Raw genomic sequence first — 25,030 nt, 5'->3', positions numbered from 1 at the left:
TGGAGAGCAATCCTCCCACTCAGAGGCTTAGCCGCGACCCCGAAATTGCCTAAGTTAAAAACATCCCGAATGGAGAGCAATCCTCCCACTTGGGGGCTTAGCTGCGACCCCGTACTCGCCTAAGTTAAAAACATTTCGAGCGGAGAGCAATCCTCCCACTCGGAGGCTTAGCTGCGACCCCGTACTCGCCTAAGTCACAAATATCCTTTGAGCTACGCCACAAATACAACATACGCTCCATCCCAATCCGCAAGGACGATGAGGTGTCAACTGAACACCATGTCTAAGCTGCATCACAAGTACAATGTACCATCCCGATCCACAAGGACGACGAGGTGTCGACTGAACACCACGTCTGAGCTGCGTCACAAGTACAATGTACGCTCCTTCCCGATCCACAAAGACGACAAGGTGTCGATTGAACACATCGTCAGATCCACTCGACGAAAGGTGAAAAGATGAAGTTCACTTAGAATCGAAAGATAGTCAAAAACAGTTCAGACCCAAAACAAAAGCCATGATATTCAAGGAAATTCAAGTTCAGATAAATCCCGCAAAAGTTCAGGACCACAACGGGCAGAAGTGCTCAAGCATCAATCCTGAAAGAGTTTAACGGTTACATAATCACTCGGCATTCCGAGGCAAATAAAAGTGGGGCATAATGTTTTGTTCACTCGTCGGGAGAAGGACTTGCCGGATCGCAGAAACTGCCAAGGTTGATGTTCTCTGTGTTGCGAGTGGCAGCGTCAAGGAAAATGTCCATAAAGGACCGGAAACTGAGCTTTCTGGTGTTCGCAACCTTGAGGGCCGCCAGCTTGTCTTCTCTGACATCCTTGCAGTGCACTCGGACCAATGACAGGGCGACATCGGCGGCACAGCGAGCCGATGATTTCTTCCATTCCTGCACTCGACCAGGTATTTGATTCAGTCGAGTCATCAGAGACTCGAGATCCTATGAGAGTTCCACCTGAGGCCAGAGTTCAGCATTAATCCACGTCATTGCTGCCTTCAATTGAGCGAGATAATCCACAGCACTGTCCATGCGTGACTCCAACAGCAGCACATTCATTGCAACATCATCTTTGACAGGAGAGTTTATGGGGTCGAGACCCGTCTCGACCCGCCCAGTTTCTGCTTTGAAATCTTGACAAAGTTCTGCATAATCAGAAAAGCAGTGAGTCGACAGTTTAGCAAGACGTCTCAGTCGACATCAACAAATCAGTCGAACAAGAGAAAATACCTTCAAGCTTCAAGATCAACTTCGTAGCAAGCTGCCCTAGATAAGACTCTAATTCGCCCTTCTTGGCCTTAAGGTTCCTGTCGGTGTCAAAACCGGCGGATCTCGGGTAGGGGGCCCGAACTGTGCGTTTAGGCGGATGGTAACAGGAGATAAGGGACACGATGTTTTTACCCAGGTCCGGGCCCTCTCGATGGAGGTAAAACCCTACTCCTGCTTGATTAATATTGATGATATGGGTAGTACAAGAGTAGATCTACCACGAGATCAGAGAGGCTAAACCCTAGAAGCTAGCCTATGGTATGATTGTTGTTCGTCCGATGGACTAAAACCCTCCTGTTTATATAGACACCGGAGAGGGCTAGGGTTACACAGAGTCGGTTACAATGGGAGGAGATCTACATATCCGTATCGCCAAGCTTGCCTTCCACGCCAAGGAAAGTCCCATCCGGACACGGGACGAAGTCTTCAATCTTGTATCTTCATAGTCCAGGAGTCCGGCCAAAGGCCGGTCATCCGGACACCCCCTAATCCAGGATTCCCTCAGTAGCCCCTAAACCAGGCTTCAATGACGATGAGTTCGGCGTGCAAATTATCTTCGGCATTGCAAGGCGGGTACCTCCTCCGAATACTTCATAGAAAATGTTGAACACAATGATAGTGTCCGACTCTGCAAAATAAGTTCCACATACCACCGTAGAGAGAATAATATTTGTACAAATCTAATCTGCTGACGCATTCCGCAGCGTGACATCATGCCACGGCCAAGCCTTCATTCGAATTGTTTTACCATCCCACCTCAGTGCGTTTAGCGAGGCGGTTTCCTTGGCACGTCTTGTCAAAGCAGAGATCGTGTCCCCTTATTCTGGGATTCTCATCAATACAGGCGTGGGTAACCCAACCGTGCCATTGGTATGTCTCCTTAATCGAAAGTGAGTCCCAAACGGTCACGGGGAGGGCTCTTGGTATTCAACCTCTTTATAAAGAGACCAAGGCTCGACTCCTTTCTTTCAATCCCAATCAAATCCGCCTTTCGCCTTGAGTTCCAACACCCAAAGCTCCAGATGCAGGCGCTTCGGACCTCCGATGATGTCCGGCTCCGACCTTCAAGGTCGGTGGATGCCTTCCTTCATTACGGAAGAAGACGTATTAAAGCTAAGAGATGCCAGGTATCTAACCGGCAAAATCTCTCATAGGCTGCCTGCTCAAGTGCAGGTTATTCCCACTCCCAAGCCTTGTGAGAGCATGGTGTTCACGTCCCACTTCCTTCGGGGGCTAGGCTTCCCGACGAACCCCTTTGTGAGGGTGCTCATGTTTTATTACAGGCTGGAATTTCACGATTTGGCTCCGGAGTCCATCCTCCATATCTCATCATTCATTGTCGTGTGCGAGGACTTCCTCCATATTACTCCTCACTTCGGATTGTGGCTTAAGACCTTCAAGGTAGAGCCGAAGATGATCGGGGGGCAGTACGCAAAGTGCGGAGGTGCTATTATAAGCAAGATTGCTGACGCTCCATGGCTCGAGGGCTCTTTTCAAGAGGAGTTCGGCTTATGGCAACGAGAGTGGTTTTATATCACAGCTCCCAGGGGCACCAAATGGGTAGTGCCACCTGCTTTTCGCTCGGGTCCCCCGCCACAGCTAGCGTCATGGGTCAATAAAGGACTTAACTGGGGGCCGTCCAAGGACGTGCCCTTGTTGCAGGCCGCGTTCGAGATCTCCTAGAAAGAGATATCAATCTGGCCGTAGTGATGCAGGTTATGTTGATTCACCGCATCCTGCCCTGCAAACGTCGCCCCCTCCGCCTGTGGGAGTTTAATCCGGAAGGACCGCGAGCCCTCCAACATTTTATGGGCGCGACGCCCATGGAGATGTACAAATTGTTCTTCGAATCACAAGCAATGTGTCCGGATTCATCTGAGGACACAGGTCTAAGCTGCAATCATCCGGATACTCAAGTAGACCTGTACCCGGACTCGCTATCCGTATATTTATCATAAAATCGCCCTTAAAAGAGTTGTCCCTTAAACATGAGTGGATAGCGAAAGCAGAGCTAATCAGGTGTCCGCCCCCCCTCCCTGAGACCACGCCAGATCCTGTGTTAACCAGGATGCTGGAGGTTACGCCTTTGGAAGAAGGCGAAGAGGGGAACGAGGAAGCTACCGCCTCCCCGAAGGAGGCTGTCAGGAAAGGAGGAATCGAGAATTCCTCTAACCAGGGTAAGAAGAGGACCGCCTCTGAAGACCCGGAGGCCACGACCTCAAAGCGAGGGAAGAAATCTTTGTTAGAGGGTCCTGCGCCGGGGGGTGCCCCGGTCGCATTGCGCCCCCAAGGGGATCAGCTCTCCACCGAGCCGTAAGTAAAGAGGATGGTTTAAAATGAGAGACATCCCTGTTTTAATTCTGAGGAAGATAACCGAAGTTTTACCTTGTATTTCGGATCTCAGCCCTTCTCAGCAGAGCTCATCTTCAGGGGATCTTCGTTCGGAGATGATGGAGAGTGGAACGCCTCCCTCTGCCATACCGCTTTGTGAGGCAGGCGACCCCGAGGTGTCGTCACGGAGGGTTTCTCGGAATCCGGCAGGGCTGGAAGGCAGTCGTAGGGCACCCCAAGGCCCTCCATGTCCGGCCTTCGGAAAAGGCCATCGGACGAGTCCGGCACCGTCCGGTGCACGGTCGGAGGAGCTGAAGGATCTGCTCGGGTGAGTGTCTATCTCAGAAGAACACCGTGCGTTGATGGATATGGTGATTGGAAGGATTTCATCCGCGGAGAGCGGGTTGTACGAGGCCGTCAGGAGTTTACTGACAGGCTTGGAGGTACGCAAAATGATGTACCTTGTGACAGATCCGCATATATAAGATGCGCCCTGTATAGATAGTAGCCCCTGAGACTCGGTGCGTTGTCAAAAATGACGACGCGCCGAGGATCATAATCCCAGGTGTAATATGTCGCATTTCCTATGTAGGTGGCAAAGTGCTCGGTGGCTAGCTGGACTGATGAATTTGCCAAGCTAAAGCGGCAACTTGACATGGCAGATGCCGACATCGCGCTTGTCAACAAGAGCCTGGACGAGGCACAAGGTATGTGATGTCTCTGAAGACACCTCGTAAGAGGAGCTTGATGCCCGTACCTTAGAACATGTGTGCTTGATGCAGAAGGTGTCGCTGCCATGGAGAACCTTCGGGCGGAACTTGCCCGAGCCAAGGAGCAGGCCAGGAAAAGCGATGCGGCTGCCTTAAAGGCGGCTGAAGAGCTGAAAGCCGAACAGGCTGCTCACTGCCAAAGCAAGAAGGAAATGGCCGAGATGGCTGTAAAGTTGAAGAATGCTGCTGACCGCTGCAAGCTTCTTGAAAAAGAAGATCGGGTGGCACAGAAGGACCTAGAGAAGGTCACTACCGAGGCCAAGGATACTTGCTCTGCGATGAGAGCTATGAAGGAGGAGCTACGTCAGGCCGGAGATATCACGGCTGGAAAGCCCTATATGCTGCGGATGAAGTTCGGGGATCCTAAATATGCTCCGTTGGACCGGAAGTGGAGTGCGGCGAACACTTATCTGGACTTGGCGGCGAGTGCTGCGGACGCGGCCGAACACTTCCATGATCAAACTGACCGCGAAGTGGAAAAGCTTTTTTGGTCACAGTTCCACAATCCAGAGCGCCCACTTTCTGTATCCGATCGTTTGGCCGCATGGGCGGAGCTGAATAGGTTATCCGGACTCTCCATGAAGCATGTCATGAGTCATCTGTGGCCGAAAATCCCCAAGCTGAAGAGTTATTTTAGCTTGGTGCAGCAGTTCCTTGGTGCGGTGCCGCATATTAATGCAATGAAGAGGTCAGTGTGCATAGAGGGTGCGCAGATGGCTCTTGCCCGTGTCAAGACATACTGGGCAGAGATGAAGGCCAGTGCTATTGCATCCCAAGATTCGGACGAGAGCCGAGTTCCTGCCGAGCACTATTTTCAGGAAGTTCTGCAGGGCACTCGTTTAACAGAGACGCGGTGCTCGAAGGATGTTATGTTTGAATAACATGTATTATTGAAAAACAATGTTTCGATGGAATATAAAAGCTTTTTATACTTGTGCTTTCAAGAATTAGAATACATCATGTGCGACCGTTAATGTATATGTGTATATAACCTGAAAGATGGCAGTCTTCGGCTTCAGCCCCCACGCATATAATGCGGGGGTGTTCGTAGAAGGCGCATTTTCACACTTGATCCAACGTCTTGGTCCTATTAAGGAGGTGATAGCGCAGCGAACTAGGCAACCGGACTATAATGCTTTATCACTTTCACTTAGCCATAGGAGTTTGACAGTGGGGCTACTATATAGCCCCTAGTTGCACCACGCTCACCCGAATTCGGGGCGCGTGTGTGCCTGACCGGGAAACGGCCCTTCGTTAATGCAGAGGAATCCTAAAGATTCCGGCGGGTCATCGAGTGGTTGACCAGTCTCACGCTATATCATGGCAGTCAGTTTTCGGCTTTCTCTACTGAGGTGCTCGCCTGGCCGAACCGGGGCACAATCGCAGTAGTTCTCCTGGTGCCGCCTTAGCCGATAGAGCGGAACGTAAGGCAGCAAAACACAGGAGCCGGGCAAACCCAACATTTGATCAAAGACATGATTCAGAGCTGATGCATATAAGGCCAAACTCGCGATGCCGAACACTCCCTAAGGTATTCGGTCTTTATGAAAACGGACTGAACAAAGCCCCTGGTGTCCAGGTACGCGCAAAATTCTGACGTGGCCACATGCCAAGACGCCAGCCTCCTCCTAGGTTATAACAAGAAACCGGGGGATGTTATCAACAAGAGACAGTAAAAAAGGTTTACGCAGGGGCTTAATCTGAAAAGAATCCTTGGAATGGGTCCCTACTGCACGTCTGCGCTTGTGTCTCTACTGTGTCGTATCCTGGACGGGTATAGCACGGTGTTCATCTGTAAAAGAGAGGAACTTAGTTGAAAACAATCATGCGAAAAATCTATGTTATATTAAATAAACAAAGTATAATTCAAAAAATGGGTAGAATTGAGCTTTATTGTCTCTTGTTGTATACGCTCGGAGCCCCTTGTACAGGGGTATGCAGCTAGTAAGCCTTTGTATGTTTACGCCAGACTCGTCTAGCCATGTCCGGGGTCTGAAGGACCTGTTTAGGTGCTTTGACTAGTAAAGTTGGTTTAGTGTGTGGTTGTCAAGGCAGCCGCACAGTCTTTCACGCTCGAGGAACACTTGGTATTTCCCTTTAACGAGATGATGCCTCGCGGGCCGGGCATTTTAAGTGTAAGGGATGCATAATGCGGTATTGCGTTAAAGCGGGCGAAAGCTTCGCGTCCGAGTAGTGCTTGATAGCTACTTATGAATGGGGCGATGTGGAAGGTTAGCTTTTCGCGTCGGAAGTTATCGGGGAAGCCGAACATAACTTCTAACAGGAGAGAACCCGTACAATGGGTATCTGGGCCTGGCGTTACCCCTTGAAAGGAAGTGTTGCCATGGCGAATTTTTGTTGGGTTTATCCCCATTTTGCGGATTGTGTCCTGGTATAGCAGGTTTAGATCACTGCCGCCGTCCATTAGGACTTGTGTAAAGTGGAGTCAGTCAATTATCGGATCTAATACCAAGGCAGTCCAGCCTGCGTTCTGGATACTTCTAGAGTAATCCTGATGGTCGAAGGTGATTGGTTGTAACAACCAGTGGCGGGACTCCTCTGGGATAGGCCGTATGGTGCGTATCTCTATAGGCGCCACTCTGTTTTTCCCTTTTGTCACGTGAAGTGAATTTACTGTTTTGACTTCTTGCGGGAACTTCTTTTGTTCTCCGGTGCTCTGCTTGTGGGGTTCGTCGTCGTCCTCGCTTGGTATGTCGAGCCCCTTGCGTTTGGCGTTGAGTTTGCCGGATTTCTTGAAGACCCAACAATCTCTGTGGGTATGGTTTGCAGGCTTCCCGGGAGTACTGTGGATTTGGCATATTTTGTCCAAGATTTTGTTGAGGTTAGATAGCTCGTCCCTGTTATCCTTGAGGGGCGGCTTTTTCTGATTCTGCCGAGAGCTTTTGAATCCGGCGTTGACTGTCGTGCTCTTCGGGCTGCTTCCCTTGGTCCGGCGCTGGTTCTTGCTACGTCGTGGTTTCTCGTTTCCATCCCGAACTTCGGATGTACTTGGGTCGCTGGTGCTGCTTCTTGCCAACCAGCTATCCTCTCCTGCGCAAAAGTGGGTCATGAGGCTTGTTAGTGCGGCCATTGTTCTTGGCTTTTCTTGGCCGAGGTGTCTGGCGAGCCATTCGTCTCGAACGCTGTGTTTGAAAGCTGCTAAGGCTTCGGCGTCCGGACGGTCGACTATTTGGTTCTTTTTAGTAAGAAATCTGTTCCAGAGTTTCCGGGCTGACTCTCTGGGTTGTTGAGTTATATGACTTAGATCGTCTGCATCCGGAGGTCGGACATAGGTCCCTTGAAAATTTGCCCGAAAAGCATCCTCGAGCTCTTCCCAACTTCCGATGGTGTTTTCGGGAAGGCTTTTAAGCCAATGCCGGGCTGGCCCTTTGAGCTTGAGGGGTAACTATTTTATGGCGTGGAGGTCATCTCCTCTAGCCATGTGTATGTGGAGGATATAATCCTCAATCCAGACTCCAGGGTCTGTTGTTCCGTCGTATGCCTCTATGTTTACGGGCTTGAATCCCTCTGGAAATTCATGGTCCAGCAGCTCATCGGTGAAACATAGGGGGTGTGCGGCACCCCTATATTTGGGTGTGCCGTGATGTTCGGATACTTGTTGCATTGCATTGCTTACTAGAGCTTGCTTTCTTGGCCCGTAGATAGATCTGGCTAGGCCATCTTTTTGATGTGAATCCTTGTGCGGATCGCGTGCCGGCTTGAGTGCGGCGCCCCTTGCTGCTCTATGTTGGCCATGGGGTTGTTTATCCGACCGGGTGTCTTCCTTATTTTTTGATTGTGGGGGCTCTAAGGCCTCCTCATCAAATTCCGGTAGTAATTTTCGCTTTGGATAGCTCTTTGTGTGGCGATTGTCGCCGTATTTGTCTGCGGTGTTGAGTACTTTGCCCCATCTAATTCTAAGTGCATCTTCCGCTGTTTTAAGCTTCCGCTTCTGCTTTATCAGGCTACGCGCAGTGGCGACGAGCCTTTTGTGGCGGTTCTTATGCTCCAGCAACTTGTCCGGCGTGAGGTCGTCCAGACTATTATCTTCGCCGGGGACGGGCTGTTCGGTTTGTTTACCCAAGTTGCCCTGTTCGGACGGTTGCTCGATGGCATGTTCGTCGTCCGTCGGTTCGCCCTGCTCTGTGGCTGGGTCTCTATCAAGGTGGGGTTTAGCGCAGCGCTTACGCCGCCGCTTTGATTGCTTTTCGAGGGAACGATCCCTCGTTGCGTCCCTTTGTTCCTCGTCGTCGTTTCTTTTAGGTGTGTCCACCATGTATACATCGTGAGATGAGGTGGTTGTCCAATGCCCTATAGGCGCTGATTCCTGTTCGTCTCTTGCATCGTCGTCCATACCGTCGATGTCTTCGGAGTCGAAATCGAGCATGTCGGTTAAATCATCGACAGTGGCTACGAAGTGGGTGGTGGGTGGGCTTTGAATTTCTTCGTCGTCCGCATTCCAACCTTGCTGACCATAGTCCGGCCAGGGCTCTCCTGATAAAGAGAGAAACTTTAGTGAATTCAGAATGTCGCCGAAGGGCGAATGTTGAAAGATGTCCGCGGCGGCGAACTCCATGACCGGCGCCCAATCGGGTTCGATCGGCAAGGGCGCGGAAGGTTCGGAGTCCGGAAAGGAGTCAGGCTCCTTGGAGTCACGAGCTTCGCAAAGGACAAGGCAGGTGTTCGGCTTGATCACCGTAGAGATTGCAGCCCCCGAGGCGGTGTCCAGCCACCCGTCCTCGATTGGCGCAGTCGGCTTCGAGCTAAGGGCTGGAGTGGACACTGGGGCGGCCTCTTGGGCACTGTTCGGCGGCAGAGCTAGATCATGCCCATCGTGACAGTGCGGCGCGCTCGGCTGTGGCTCGAGCCCATCGAAAATCAAGTCTCCGCGGATGTCAGCCATGTAGTTCAAACTTCCAAATCTGACCTGATGGCCAGGGGTGTAGCTTTTGATCTGCTCCAGATGGCCAAGCGAATTGGCTCGCAGTGCAAAGCCACCAAATACGAAGATCTGTCCGGGGAGAAAAGTCTCACCCTAGACCGCATCGTTGTTGATGATCGGAGGAGCCATCGGGCCTAAAGATGACGACACAGAGGAACTCTCAACGAAAGCACCAATGTCGGTGTCAAAACCGGTGGATCTCGGGTAGGGGGTCCCGAACTGTGTGTCTAGGCGGATGGTAACAGGAGACAAGGGACACGATGTTTTTACCCAGGTTCGGGCCCTCTCGATGGAGGTAAAACCCTACTCCTGCTTGATTAATATTGATGATATGGGTAGTACAAGAGTAGATCTACCACAAGATCAGAGAGGCTAAGCCCTAGAAGCTAGCCTATGGTATGATTGTTGTTCGTCCGATGGACTAAAACCCTCCGGTTTATATAGACACTTGAGAGGGCTAGGGTTACACAAAGTCGGTTACAATGGGAGGAGATCTACATATCCGTATCGCCAAGCTTGCCTTCCACGCCAAGGAAAGTCCCATCCGGACACGGGACGAAGTCTTTAATCTTGTATCTTCATAGTCCAGGAGTCCGGCCAAAGGTTATAGTCCGGTCATCCAGACACCCCCTAATCCAGGACTCCCTCGGTTCCAACTTCGTCGGTCAAGCTTTCCTTGTCTTTCTTCAGTTGCGTGACCTCCTGGTTGGCTTCAGAAACGGCGGTCTTTAACTTGGAGTTCTCCTCTTCCAACTTGCTGACTGAGGCCAACTTCTTGTCCGCAAGCGCTGTTTTCTCTCGCGCCTCCTTCTGGGTTGCGGCAAGATCCTGATCCTTCTTCTCCAAACCCTGCTTCATTTTCTCTAAAGAAATAACATTCTTCAGACGAGCTTGAAGCTGATGGTTTTCACTACGCACATCTATCGAGTGAAATCACTCGGTTCAGATAGACTAAAAAGAGAGAGAGAGAGAGTCACAAGGTGGACAGTCGACGAGTGGTTACCTCGCATGATAACTGTTTCATCCTGAGCATTCTTGAGGTTCTTCTTGGCCAGTTCCAGATCAAGGTTGAGGCTGATCTGCTTCTTATCCAGTTCAGAAAGTTGGGCTCTAAGATCACAAGACTTCTGCAGTCAGCAAATAAGATACGTCAGTTGACGGAAACAAAAGTCAATCATAGTGAAAGTTGCTCTAAGACTACTGCTGAATCAAAAATTCAATGGTAGTCTCGGGGACTACACACAGTGGGTGCAATTAGTGTGCCCCCATTGTTTCGGTTTTACACTCAGCATGGTCTGCCATCACGAGTAAAAAAGGATATTCTTAGACCCCAGCCGACTACTAGCAGTCGACCGTGGTCTCGGGGACTACACCCAGTGGGTGCACTCTGCATGCCCCCACTGGTTCAGAAAAACACTCGACTCAACCTAGTCGATTCAAGTGGAAGAACTATTCAGCTTAAGACAGAAACACCCAAGTGGGTGATTGGATGTGAAATACAGACCCATGATAGACGCACATATAGGTTCCAAAACGCTCATCCAAGAACACCATATGGGCAGTGACGCAACAATGGCAACTATCATTACTCAAGAGACCAGTCAGAAATCAACTAACCTTGACGTTGGCTTGAAGAGCGATGCTGGCACGGTAAGCAACCTGACTGGCCTGATGCACCACCTTCATCTACTCCATCACGAGATTTACCTGGAGAAGTGCCTCCCTGGCGGCACTCGGTGGGTCGTCTGGAGTCTGGTATGCAGCAAAGAGCGATGATGGCAGTGTAGTCGAAGCAGTCACAGGGTCGGATGCATGGAGTTGCACTGGAGCGGTAGAGGTCTGAGCAGTCGACCCCAATAGACAGTCAGTCGATAGTGGATTGGCAAAGGTGACATTGGTCCGAGCCAGATCTCCGTATCGTTGGACCACTGTCTCAAGCACCGATGTCGACTGAAGCACCTGACCCTCGGCTGGTTTCCTGCTTGACGCCCTGCCCCTCCCCCTTCTCTCTCTCAGAGGAGCTTCTTCTTCATCATCCGGAAGCTCAATAACGTCCCGTGGAGCTGCAACAAAAAGCAACCTTAAGAGTTCAATCGACCAACAATCCAGTCGGCAGAATAAATTCAAGTTGGATAGAGCATACTAGCTTTGGAGGTGACCGCATTACCGGTCTCCTCATCACCTGCGGCCTTGTCAACGTCCATATCAGTCACAAAAGTTGCAGGGCTGGAAAAGTTCAATCCACTCGGTCAGAACAGAAGTATCAGTCGGTGGAAGAAAACACAGAAAGATAGGGCACTCACCCAAAGGCAACAGGAACGTCCATCTTGATCATGGGCAAGGTCTTCCGAGCCTTCAAGGGGGCGACCTTGGGCTGCTTGGCGACCTTCTCCGTCGACTCCGGAGTCGATGTCCGAGTGCGCTTCTGTGCTTGAGTACTTGGAGCCATGGTCTTGCCACGCCCTCCCGCTGGATCCTGGAGTTCCTTGGATCGATGCTCTGTGCGAGGTGGTGAGTCGACTATCTCATCATCGTCCGACTCATCACTTTCCTCCTCGTCATTGTCTTTTGGAGATTGCCAATCGCCGCTTTCTTCCACATGGTCCCCTCCCTCCTGGTCTTGCTCCAGAGCTTGTTCACCATTGGACATCGAGTACATCTCAGTATAAACCTACAAGACAAGAAGTCAAACAAATATCAGTCGGATTCAGAGACAGTTGCAAAACATATTGAAGTACAGTAGGTAGGAGAGATCAGACCTTATCTTCCTGGTTGTTGGCACCGAATGGGTCGACTCTCCTGGCTCCCCTGGGGTTATCATTGTTTCCTGTAATATCTTTCAGCCGCAGGGCCACCGTCTCGGTCGTAACCTCCTCTGGATGAACCCAAGCGGTGTCGTTGGCTCCAAAGTACATCCACATCGAGTGGTCACGAGCCTGGAGCGGCTGGATGCGTCGACTGAGAAACACCTCCAACAAGTCCATGCCGGTTAAACCCTAATTGATCAACTGGACCAATCTCTCGAAACATGTTCGTTTCCACCCTCTCCACAGCGGTCACTTTCAATGAAGAAGGTTGTTGGGCGCAATCTAAAGAGAAAGGGGGAAGACCGGTCGACTGACCGAGAGTCGCAATATTCTGGCAGTAGAACCAGGTCGACTGCCAGCCCCTGACAGACTTAGGAAGTGTCATGGAAGGGAAAGCACTCCTTTTCCTCTTCTGGATCCCCAAACCCCCGCACATTTGGATCACGTGTGTCCTCTCGTCACTCGAATTTGCTTTCTTCACCGACTGGGAGCGGATTGTGAAGAAGTGCTTGAAAAGACCCCAGTGCAGTCGACAACCCAGGAAGTTTTCATAGATGGACACAAACGCGGCGAGGCACGTAATGGTGTTGGGAGAGAAATGATGGAGCTGAGCTCCGAAAAAGTTCAAGAAACCGCAGAAAAAGGATGTGCGGGAAGGGAGAAACCACGGTCGACATGGGTGGTGATACGTCTCCAACGTATCTATAATTTTTTATTGTTCCATGCTATTATATTACCCCTTTTGGATGTTTATGGGCTTTATTTTACACATTTATATCATTTTTGGGACTAACCTACTAACCGGAGACCCAGCCCGTATTGCTGTTTTTTTGCCTATTTCTGTATTTCGAAGAAAAGGAATATCAAACGGAGTCCAAATGGAATGAAACCTTCGTGAGTGTGATTTTTGGAACGAACGTGATCCAGAGGACTTGGAGTGCAAGCCAAGAAGCAGCCGAGGCCTCCACGAGATAGGAGGGCGTCCCCCCTATAGGGCGTGCCCCCTGTCTCGTGGGCGCCTGGGGCGTCCACCGACGTACTTCTTCCTCCTATATAAGCCTACGTACCCTGAAAACATCCAGGGAGCACCCGAAACACAACTTCCACCGCCGTAACCTTCTGTATCCACGAGATCTCATCTTGGACCTTCGTCCGCACACGGCCGGAGGGGGAATCGACCATGGAGGGCTTCTACATCAACACCATAGCCCTTCCGATGAGTTGTGAGTAGTTTACCACAGACCTATGGGTCCATAGTTATTAGCTAGATGGCTTCTTCTCTCTTTTTGGATCTCAATACAATGTTCTCCCCCTCTCTTGTGGAGATCTATTTGATGTAATCTCTTTTTTCGGTGTGTTTGTCGAGATCTGATGAATTGTGGGTTTATGATCAAGTTTATCTATGAATAATATTTTAATCTTCTCTGAATTCTTTTATGTATGATTGAGTTATCTTTGCAAGTCTCTTCGAATTATCTGTTTGGTTTGGCCTACTAGATTGATCTTTCTTGCCATGGGAGAAGTGCTTAGCTTTGGGTTCAATCTTGCGGAGTCCTTACCTAGTGACAGAAAGGGTTGCAAGGCATGTATTGTATTGTTTCCATCGAGGATAAAAGATGGGGTTTATATCATATTGCTTGAGTTTATCCCTCTACATCATGTCATCTTGCTTAATGCGTTACTCTGTTCTTTGTGAGCTTAATACTCTAGATGCAGGAAGGAATCGGTCGATGTGTGGAGTAATAGTAGTAGATGCAGGCAGGAGTCGGTCTACTTGTTGCGGACGTGATGCCTATATACATGATCATGCCTAGATAATCTCATAATTATTCGCTTTTCTGTCAATTGCTCGACGGTAATTTGTTCACCCACCGTAATACTTATGCTATCTCGAGAGAAGCCTCTAGTGAAACCTATGGCCCCCGGGTCTATCTCTTATCATATTTGCTTCCAATCTACTTTTATTTGCATCTTTACTTTTTGCATCTATATTATAAAATGCCAAAAATATATTTATCTTATCATACTATCTCTATCAGATCTCATTTTTGCAAGTGGCCGTGAAGGGATTGACAACCCCTTTATTGCGTTGGTTGTGAGTTCTTTGTTTGTTTGTGTAGGTGCGTGGGACTTTTGAGGAGACTCCTACTGGATTGATACCTAGGTTCTCAAAAACTGAGGGAAATACTTACGCTACTTTGTTGCATCACCGTTTCCTCTTCAAGGAAAACCAACGCAAGCTCAAGACGTAGCAAGAAGGACTTCTGGCGCCGTTGCTGGGGAGGTCTTCGCTCAAGTCAAGACATGCCAAGTACCCATCACAAACTCATCTCCCTCGCATTTACATTATTTTCCATTTGCCTCTCGTTTTCCTCTCCCCCACTTCACCTTTGCCGTTTTATTTGCCCTCTCTTTCCCAATCTTCTTCTCCTCTCTTTTCGCTTGCCTTTTTCTGTTTGCTTGTGTGTCAGATTACTTGTTGCCATGGCGCAAGATAATACCAAATTGTGTGATTTGTCGAATACCAATAATAATGATTTCCTTAGTACTGCAATTGCTCCTCTTAATGATGTTGAGTCTTGTGAAATCAATACTGCTTTGCTGAATCTTGTTATGAAAGATCAATTCGCCGGCCTTCCTAGTGAAGATGCCGCTATGCATCTAAACAACTTTGTTGATTTGTGTGATATGCAAAAGAAGAAAGATACGGATAACGATATTGTTAAATTGAAGTTATTTCCGCTTTCACTTAGAGATCGTGCTAAAGTTTGGTTTTCGTCTTTGCCTAAAAATAGTATTGATTCTTGGAACAAGTGCAAAGATGCTTTTATCTCTAAGTATTTTCCTCCCGCTAAGATTATCACTCTTAGGAACGATATTATGAATTTTAAACAACTTGATCATGAGCATGTTTCCCAATCTTGGGAAAGAATGAAATTGATGATTCACAATTGCCCTACTCATGGTTTGAATTTATGGATGATCATACAAAAATTTTATGCCGGTTTGAACTTTGCTTCTAGAAATCTCTTAGATTCGGCCGCGGGAGGCACGTTTATGGAAATCGCATTAGGAGATGCTACAAAACTTCTTGATAATATTATGGCTAATTATTCTCAATGGCACATCGAAAGATCTTCTAGTAAAAAAGTGCATGCTATAGAAGAAATCAATGTTTTGAGTGGAAAGATGGATGAACTTATGAAGTTGTTTGCTATAAAAATACTCCTATTGATCCCAATGATATGCCTTTGTCTACTTTGATTGAGAATAATAATGAATCTATGGATGTGAATTTTGTTGGTAGGAATAGTTTTGGAAACAATGCTTATAGAGGAAATTTTAATTCTAGACCGTTCCCTAGTAATTCCTCTAATAATTATGGAAATTCCTACAATAATGCTTATGGTAATTTTAATAAGATGCCCTCTGATTTTGGGAATAGTGTGAAAGAATTTATGATTTCTCAAAAGAATTTTAATGCTTTGCTTGAAGAGAAATTGCTCAAAGTTGATGATTTGGCTAGGAACGTTGATAGACTTTCGCTTGATGCTGATTCTCTTAAACTTAGATCTTCTTCCCCTAAGCATGATATCAATGAGTCTCTCAAGGTACTGAGAATTTCCATTGACGAGTGCAAGGAAAGAACCGCTAGATTGCGTGCTAAGAAAGATATCTTTATAAAGGCGTGTTCTTCTAGTTTACATGAAAATAATGATGAAGATTTTAAAGTTATTGATGTGTATCCTATTAGATCTATATTTTGCAATATGAATCTTGATAATTGGGACTGATGATGAGTCAAATTTACCTAGAAGGCGTCCCAAGAATTCAGAGTTTTTAGATCTTGATGCTAAATTTGGTAAAAGTGGGATTGGAGAGGTCATGACTTTAAATAGTATTGAACCCACTATCTTGGATTTCAAGGAATTTGATTACGATAATTGTTCTTTAGAAGGTTGTATTTCCTTGTTGCAATCCGTTGTTAATTCTCCTCATGCTTATAGTCAAAATAAAGCTTTTACCAAACATATCGTTGATGCCTTGTTGCAATCTTATGATGAAAAACTTAATTTGGAAGTTTCTGTACCTAGAAAACTTAATGATGAGTGGGAACCTACTATAAAGATTAGAATTAAATATCATGAGTGTTTTGCTTTGTGTGATTTGGGTGCTAGTGTTTCCACGATTCCGAAAACTTTATGTGATATTCTAGGTTTCCATGATCTTGATGATTGCTCTTTAAATTTGCACCTTGCGGATTCCACCATTAAAAAGCCAATGGGAAGGATCAATGAAGTTCTCATTGTTGCAAATAGAAATTTGGTGTCCATGGATTTTATCGTTCTTGATATAGATTGCAATCTTTCTTGCCCTATTATTCTTGGTAGACCTTTCCTTAGAACGATTGGCGCGATTATTGATATGAAGGAAGGGAATATTAGATTCCAATTTCCATTAAGGAAAGGCATGGAGCACTTTCCAAGAAACAAAGTCAAATTACCTTATGAATCTATCATGCGGGCGACTTATGAATCAAGTGCCAAAGATGGCACTACTTAGATCTATCTTCGCTTTTATGCCTAGCTAGGGGCGTTAAACGATAGTGCTAGTTGGGAGGCAACCCAATTTTCTTTGTGTTTTTTGTTTTTGTTACTGTTTAGTAATAATTTTTGCTTCTACTTTCTGTTTAGAGGTGTTTTTATCTTTTAATTAGTGTTTGTGCCAAGTAGAACCTATAGGATAAACTATGATGATAGTTGATTTGATTCTGCTGAAAAACTGAAACTTTGCGCTCACGAGAAAAAGTTCAATAAATCACAGAAACGTGATTTTGCATTGATTCCTTTTTCTGCTGATGAATAAAAAAAAATTCCAGTACTTCCTATTTTGGTAGGATTTTTAGAGATCCAGAACTTTGCGTTAGTTATAGATTTCTACAGACTGTTCTGTTTTTGACAGATTCTGTTTTTTGTGTGTTGTTTGCTTATTTTGATGCATCTATGGCTAGTAAAATAGTTTATAAACCATAGAGAAGTTGTAATACAGTAGGTTTAACACAAAAATAAATAAAGAATGAGTTCATTACAGTACCTTATGTGGTGGTTTTGTTTTCTTTCACTAACGGAGCTTATAAGATTTCCTGTTGAGTTTTGTGTTGTGAAGTTTTCAAGTTTTGGGTAAAGCTTTTTATGGACTATGGAATAAGGAGTGGCAAGAGCCTAAGCTTGGGGATTCCCAAGGCACCCCAAGATATTCAAGGATAGCCAAAATCCTAAGCTTGGGGATGCCCCGGGAAGGCATCCCCTCTTTCGTCTTTGTTCATTGGTAACTTTACTTGGAGCTATATTTTTATTCGCCACATGATATGTGTTTTGCTTGGAGCGTCGTGTATTATATTAGTCTTTGCTTTTTAGGTTACCACAATCATCCTTGCTGTACACACCTTTTGAGGAGAAGCCTATTTTATTAGAATTTGCTAGAATACTCTATGTGCTTCACTTATATCTTTTTAAGCTTGATAGTTTTTGCTCTAGTACTTCACTTATATCTTTTAGAGCATGGTGGTGAATTATTTTGTAGAAATTGCTACTCTCTCATGATTCACTTATATATTTTTGAGAGTCTTTTAGAACAGCATGGTATTTTCTATGGTTATAATTTGGTCCTAAAATGGTAGGCATCCAAGTTGGGTATAATAAAAACTATCATAGGAAGTGAATTGGATGCTATGATCAATTTGATACTTGATAATTGTTTTGAGATATGGAGGTAGTGATATTAAAGTCATGCTAGTTGGGTGATTATGAATTTAAAGAATGCTTGTGTTGAAGTTAGCAAGTCCTGTAGCATGCACGTATGGTTAAAGTTGTGTAACAAATTTGAAACATGAAGTGTACCTGGCTTGTGCATCCTTATGAGTGGCGGTCAGGGACGAGCAATGGTATTTTCCTACCAATTTATCCCCCTAGGAGCATGTGCGTAGTGCTTGATTGTTGATGACTTCTAGATTTTTGCAATAAGTATATGAGTTCTTTTGACTAATGTTGAGTCCATGGATTATACACACTTTTACCTTTCCACCATTGCTAGCCTCTTCAGTACTGTGCATTGCCCTTTCTCACCTTGAGAGTTGGTGCAAACTTCGCCAGTGCATCCAAATCCCGTGATACGATACGCTCTATCACACATAAACCTCCTTATATCTTCCTCAAAACAGCCACCATACCTACCTATTATGGCATTTTCATAGCCATTCCGAGATATATTGCCATGCAACTTTCCACCATTCCGTTTATCATCATCATGACATACATTACTTTTGTCATATTGCCATTGCATGATAATGTAGTTGACATCGTATTTGTGGCAAGGCCACCATGCATTATTTTTCATACATGTCACTCTTGATTCATTGCACCATCCCGGTACACCGCTGGAGGCATTCATATAGAGTCATATCTTGTTCTAGTTTCAAGTAGTAATTCATATGTTGTAATCAATAGAAGTGAGATGATCATCATTATTAGAGCATCGCCCAAAGAAAAAAAAAGGCCAAAAAAAGAAAGGCCCAAAAAAATAAAAAAAATAAAAAGGGCAATGTTAATATCTCTTTTTCCACACTTGTGCTTCAAAGTAGCACCCTGTTCTTCATGTAGTGAGTCTCATATTTTGTACTTCAAAGTAGCACCATGTTTTTCATATAGTGAGTCTCATAAGTTGTCTTTTTCATACTAGTGGGAATTTTTCATTATAGAACTTGGCTTGCATATTCCTACGATGGGCTTCCTCAAAAGCCCTAGGTCTTCGTGAGCAAGCAAGTTGGATGCACACCCACTAGTTTTCTTTTGTTGAGCATTTATTTATAGCTCTAGTGCATCCGTTGCATGGCAATCCCTACTCCTCATGTTGACATCAATTGATGGGCATCTCCATAGCCCGTTGATTATCCTCGTCAATGTGAGACTTTCTCCTTTTTTGTCTTCTCCACACAATCCCCATCATCATATTCTATTCCACCCATAGTGCTATATCCATGGCTCACGCGCATGTATTCCGTGAAGGTTGAAAAAGTTTGAGATTATTTAAGTATGAAACAATTGCTTGGCTTGTCATCGGGGGTATAGAAGTTGGGAACATCTTTGTGTGACGAAAATGAAGCATAGCCTAACTATATGATTTTGTAGGGATGAACTTTCTTTTGCCATGTTATTTTGAGAAGACATGATTGCTTTGATTAGTATGCTTGAAGTGTTACTATTTCTTTTATCAATATGAACTTTTATTTTGAATCATTTGGATCTGAACATTCATGCCATAATAAAGAAAATTACATTAAGAATTATGCTAGGTAGCATTCCACATCAAAAATTCTCTTTTTATCATTTACCTACTCGAGGACGAGCAGGAATTAAGCTTGGGGATGCTTGATACGTCTCCAACGTATCTATAATTTTTGATTGTTCCATGCTATTATATTACCCCTTTTGGATGTTTATGGGCTTTATTTTACACATTTATATCATTTTTGGGACTAACCTACTTACCGGAGGCCCAGCCCGTATTGCTCTTTTTTTTGCCTATTTCAGTATTTCGAAGAAAAGGAATATCAAACGGAGTCCAAACGGAATGAAACCTTCAGGAGCGTGATTTTTGGAACGAACATGATCCACAGGACTTGGTGTGCAAGTCAAGAAGCAGCCGAGGCCTCCACGAGATAGGAGGGCGCCCCCCCTATAGGGCGCGCCCCCTGTCTCGTGGGCCCCTCGGGCATCCACCGACGTACTTATTCCTCCAATATAAGCCTACGTACCCTGAAAACATCCAGGGAGCACCCGAAACACAATTTCCACCTCCGTAACCTTCTGTATCCGCGAGATCTCATCTTGGAGCCTTCGACGGCACTCTGCCGGAGGGGGAATCGACAACGGAGGGCTTTTACATCAACACCATAGCCCTTCCGATGAGTTGTGAGTAGTTTACCACAGACCTATGGGTCCATAGTTATTAGCTAGATGGCTTCTTCTCTCTTTTTGGATCTCAATACAATGTTCTCCCCCTCTCTTGTGGAGATCTATTTGATGTAATCTCTTTTTGCGGTGTGTTTGTCGAGATCCGATGAGTTGTGGGTTTATGATCAACTTTATCTACGAATAATATTTGAATCTTCTCTGAATTCTTTTATGTATGATTGAGTTATCTTTGCAAGACTCTTTGAATTATCAGTTTGGTTTGGCCTACTAGATTGATATTTCTTGCCATGGGATAAGTGCTTAGCTTTGGGTTCAATCTTGCAGTGTCCTTACCCAGTGACAGAAAGGGTTGCAAGGCACGTATTGTATTGTTGCCTCGAGGATAAAAAGATGAGGTTTATATCATATTGCTTGAGTTTATCCCTCTACATCATGTCATCTTGCTTAATGCGTTACTCTGTTCTTTGTGAGCTTAATACTCTAGATGCAGGCAGGAGTCGGTCGATGTGTGGAGTAATAGTAGTAGATGCAGGCAGGAGTTGGTCTACTTGTTGCGGATGTGATGCCTATATACATGATCATGCCTAGATAATCTCATAATTATTCGCTTTTCTGTCAATTGCTCGACGGTAATTTGTTCACCCACCATAATACTTATGCTATCTCAAGAGAAGCCTCTAGTGAAACCTATGGCCCCCGGGACTATCTCTTATCATATTTGCTTCCAATCTACTTTTATTTGCATCTTTACTTTTTGCATCTATATTATAAAATACCAAAAATATATTTATCTTATCATACTATCTCTATCAGATCTCACTTTTGCAAGTGGCCGTGAAGGGATTGACAACCCCTTTATTGCGTTGGTTGCGAGTTCTTTATTTGTTTGTGTAGGTGCGTGGGACTTTTGAGGAGCCTCCTACTGGATTGATACCTTGGTTCTCTAAAACTGAGGGAAATACTTACGCTACTCTGCTGCATCACCCTTTCCTCTTCAAGGAAAACCAACGCAAGCTCAAGACGTAGCAGGTGGCGAGCAGGACGCACTCACCCGGCCGTGGCTGAGGCTCCGTCTCCCCCTTCGGCAGCCTCCCAGCTCCGTCGATGATCAGACCGGATTCGGCCAGCTCCTCCAAATCCTCTGGCCGGAGCGAAGATCGGTTCCAGTCGCCCTGGATCCAACCCAGCGGCAGCGCGGACCTCGACGATAACCCCCGATTCGTATTGTTGCCTTTCACTGCCTGATAACCCACAAGTATAGGGGATCGCAACAGTTTTTGAGGGTAGAGTATTCAACCCAAGTTTATTGATTCGACACAAGGGGAGCCAAAGAATATTCTCAAGTATGAGCAGTTGAGTTGTCAATTCAACCACGCCTGGATAACTTAGTATCTGCAGTAAAGTATTTAGTAGCAAAGTAGTATGATAGTAATGGTAACAGTGACAAAAGTAAAGATAGCAGTTTTGTAGTAATTGTAACAGTAGCAACGGTAAAGTAAATAAGCAAAGCACAATATGTGAAAAGCTCGTAGGCATTGGATCAGTGATGGATAATTATGTCGGATGTGATTCCTCATGTAATAGTTATAACATAGGGTGACACAGAATTAGCTCCAATTCATCAATGTAATGTAGGCATGTATTCCGAATATAGTCATACGTGCTTATGGAAAAGAACTTGCATGACATCTTTTGTCCTACCCTCCCGTGGAAGCGGGGTCCTAATGGAAACTAAGGGATATTAACGCCTCCTTTTAATAGAGAACCGGACCAAAGCATTAGCACTTAGTGAATACATGAACCCCTCAAACTACGATCATCACCGAGAAGTATCCCGATTATTGTCACTTCGGGGTTGTCGGATCATAACACATAATAGGTGACTATAGACTTGCAAGATAGGATCAAGAACTCATATATATTCATGAAAACATAATAGGTTCAGATTTGAAATCATGGCACTCGGGCCCTAGTGACAAGCATTAATCATAGCAAAGTCATAGCAACATCAATCTCAGAACATAGTGGATACTAGGGATCAAACCCTAACAAAACTAACTTGATTACATGGTAAATCTCATCCAACCCATCACCGTCCAGCAAGCCTATGATGGAATTATGCACGCACGGCGGTGAGCATCATGAAATTGGTGATGGAGGATGGTTGATGATGACAACGGTGATGAATCCCCCTCTCCGGAGCCCCGAACGGACTCCAGATCAGCCCTCCCGAGAGAGATTAGGGCTTGGCGGCGGCTCTGTATCGTTAAACGCGATGAAACTTTCTCTCTGATTTTGTTTCGCGATACGGAATATACAAAGTTGGAGTTGATGTCGGTGGAGCAGCAGGGGGGCCACGAGATAGGGGGTGCGCCCAGGGGGAGGGGGCGTGCTCCCACCCTCATTGATAGGGTGTGGGCACCCTAGCCTTGATTCTTTCTCCAGTATTTTTTATATTTTCCAAAAGTTATGTCTATGGATTATCAGGTCATTTCGAGAACTTTTGTTTTCTGCACAATAAATAACACCATGGTAGTTCTGTTGAAAACAACGTCAGTCCGGGTTAGTTTCATTCAAATCATGCAAGTTAGAGTCCAAAACAATGGCAAATGTGTTTGGAAAAGTAGATACGTTGGAGACGTATCACCGCCCCCGTTGCCTTCTTCGCGCGCTCCAGCGCCACTGTCTTGTCCTTCACCATGGTGGTGGCGCGGCAGCATCGAGAGCGGAGGAGAAATATGCAGTGGGGAAGCGGAGAAGGAAGAGGGAGAATGGACGCGCACAGTGCGGATGCCTCGGCCCCGTCACCTTTTAAGGACCCCCTTCCGAGTGGCTGACGCATGGGCCCGGGCAATCCTGTCAAATCTCGCAACAGTCGCGCGCTGTGTATGTGGCGAAAAAGGTGGCGCAAAAATCGAGGTGCCCCTGTCTATCCATCCCATTTACTACAGCGCGGTCCGCCTTGTGCGCTTCCCCAAAATTTTGAATCCCACGAGATCCGGGATACGCTGTAACCAATCGTGCCATAGATTTTGCGGCAGAGTAACACTCGACGAGTACCCGTATAAATCCAATCGGCAACTTCTAAATCGATCAAGGCGACTGAAAGGAAGCCGAAGTTCCAACATGGGCCTCCAGTTCGACATGGGTACTTGTGAAGCTCAAGAGTCGAAGCAAGACTAACTTCGGCTTTCTTTTCACTCGGACCTCAATCCATTCGGGGGCTAATGATGATGATATAGACCTAGGGTAGGGCCATAGGCCTGACCTATATGCCCTACCCAAGGTCACTACCCTAGAAGCAAAGACACCCAAGAGACAACAGGGAGTACCAAAATTGACGGCGTCGAGTGCAATCCACTCGACCAAGTCATATCACTCGGGTACCCCTTGTTCCTGATATCACTCGACCATACAAGAAACCACTCGACCTACTAAAGACCAGGAGTCGCTTAGGACAGCAACAGTCATGCGTTCAGTCTGTAGTCTTTAAGATCATTAATAGCACTTGATAGCTGGCGTTATCAGTAATGCCCTATCTTTATGTACATTGAGCCCCGGTAACGGAGGTGGGCTGGGTCCTGGTGCACTCTATATAAGCCACCCCCCTCCTCCGGGACAAGGGTTCGCACCCCCTGTAACACACACTCCCATATTCCGGTCGACCGCCTCAGGGCACCGAGACGTAAAGCTTTTACCTCCTCCGAGAGGGGCCTGAACACGTAAACACTTGTGTACAATCTCACCATAGCTAGGACCTTACCTCCTCATACATACCCCCTATACTTACTATCAGACCTAGTACCACGACAGTAGGCGCACCCCCCACCCTCGTGGACCCCTCGTGGCTCCACCGACCTACTTCTTTCGCCTATATATACTCATATACCCCAAAAACATCCAGGAGCACCATGAAACCCTATTTCCACCGCCGCAACCTTCTGGACCCGTGAGATCCCATCTTGGGGCCTTTTCTTGCGCTCTGCCGGAGGGGGAATCGATCACGGAGGGCTTCTACATCAACACCATAGCCTCTCCGATGATGTGTGAGTAGTTTACCACAGACCTTCGGGTCCATAGTTATTAGCTAGATGGCTTCTTCTCTCTCTTTGCTTCTCAATACAAAGTTCTCTGCGATCTTCTTGGAGAACTATTCAATGTAATACTTTTGCAGTGTATTTGTCGAGATCTGATGAATTGTGGGTTTATGATCAAGATTATCTATGAACAATATTTGATTCTTCTCTGAATTCTTATATGTACGATTTGATATCTTCGCAAGTCTCTTTGAATTATCAGTTTGGTTTGGCCTACTAGATCGATCTTTCTTGCAATAGGAGAAGTGCTTAGCTTTGGGTTCAATCTTGTGGTGTCCTTTCCCAATGACAGCAGGGGCAGCAAGGCACGTATTGTATTGTTGCCATCAAAGATAAAAAAGATGGGGTTTATATCATATTGCTTGAGTTTATCTCTCTACATCATGTCATCTTGCTTAATGCGTTACTCTATTCTTATGAACTTAATACTCTAGATGCATGCTGGATAGTCGATGTGTGGAGTAATAGTAGTAGATGCAGAATCGTTTCGATCAACTTGTCACAGACGTGATGCCTATATACATGATCATGCCTAGATATTATCATAACTATGCGCTTTTCTATCAATTGCTCGACAGTAATTTGTTCATCCACCGTAAGATATGCTATCTTGAGATAAGCCACTAGGGAAACCTATGGCCCCGGGTCTCTTTTCCATCGTATTATATCTCTTTTATTTTCATTGCATCTCGTTTACTATTTTGCAATCTTTACTTTCCAATCTATACAACAAAAATACCAAAACTATTTATCTTATTTTCTCTATCAGATCTCACTTTTGCAAGTGGCCGTGAAGGGATTGACAACCCCTTTATCGCATTGGTTGCAAGG

Source organism: Triticum aestivum, chromosome 1B (assembly GCF_018294505.1).
Source record: "Triticum aestivum cultivar Chinese Spring chromosome 1B, IWGSC CS RefSeq v2.1, whole genome shotgun sequence".
Lineage (NCBI taxonomy): Eukaryota > Viridiplantae > Streptophyta > Magnoliopsida > Poales > Poaceae > Triticum > Triticum aestivum.
This window is presented reverse-complemented; position numbering follows the sequence as displayed.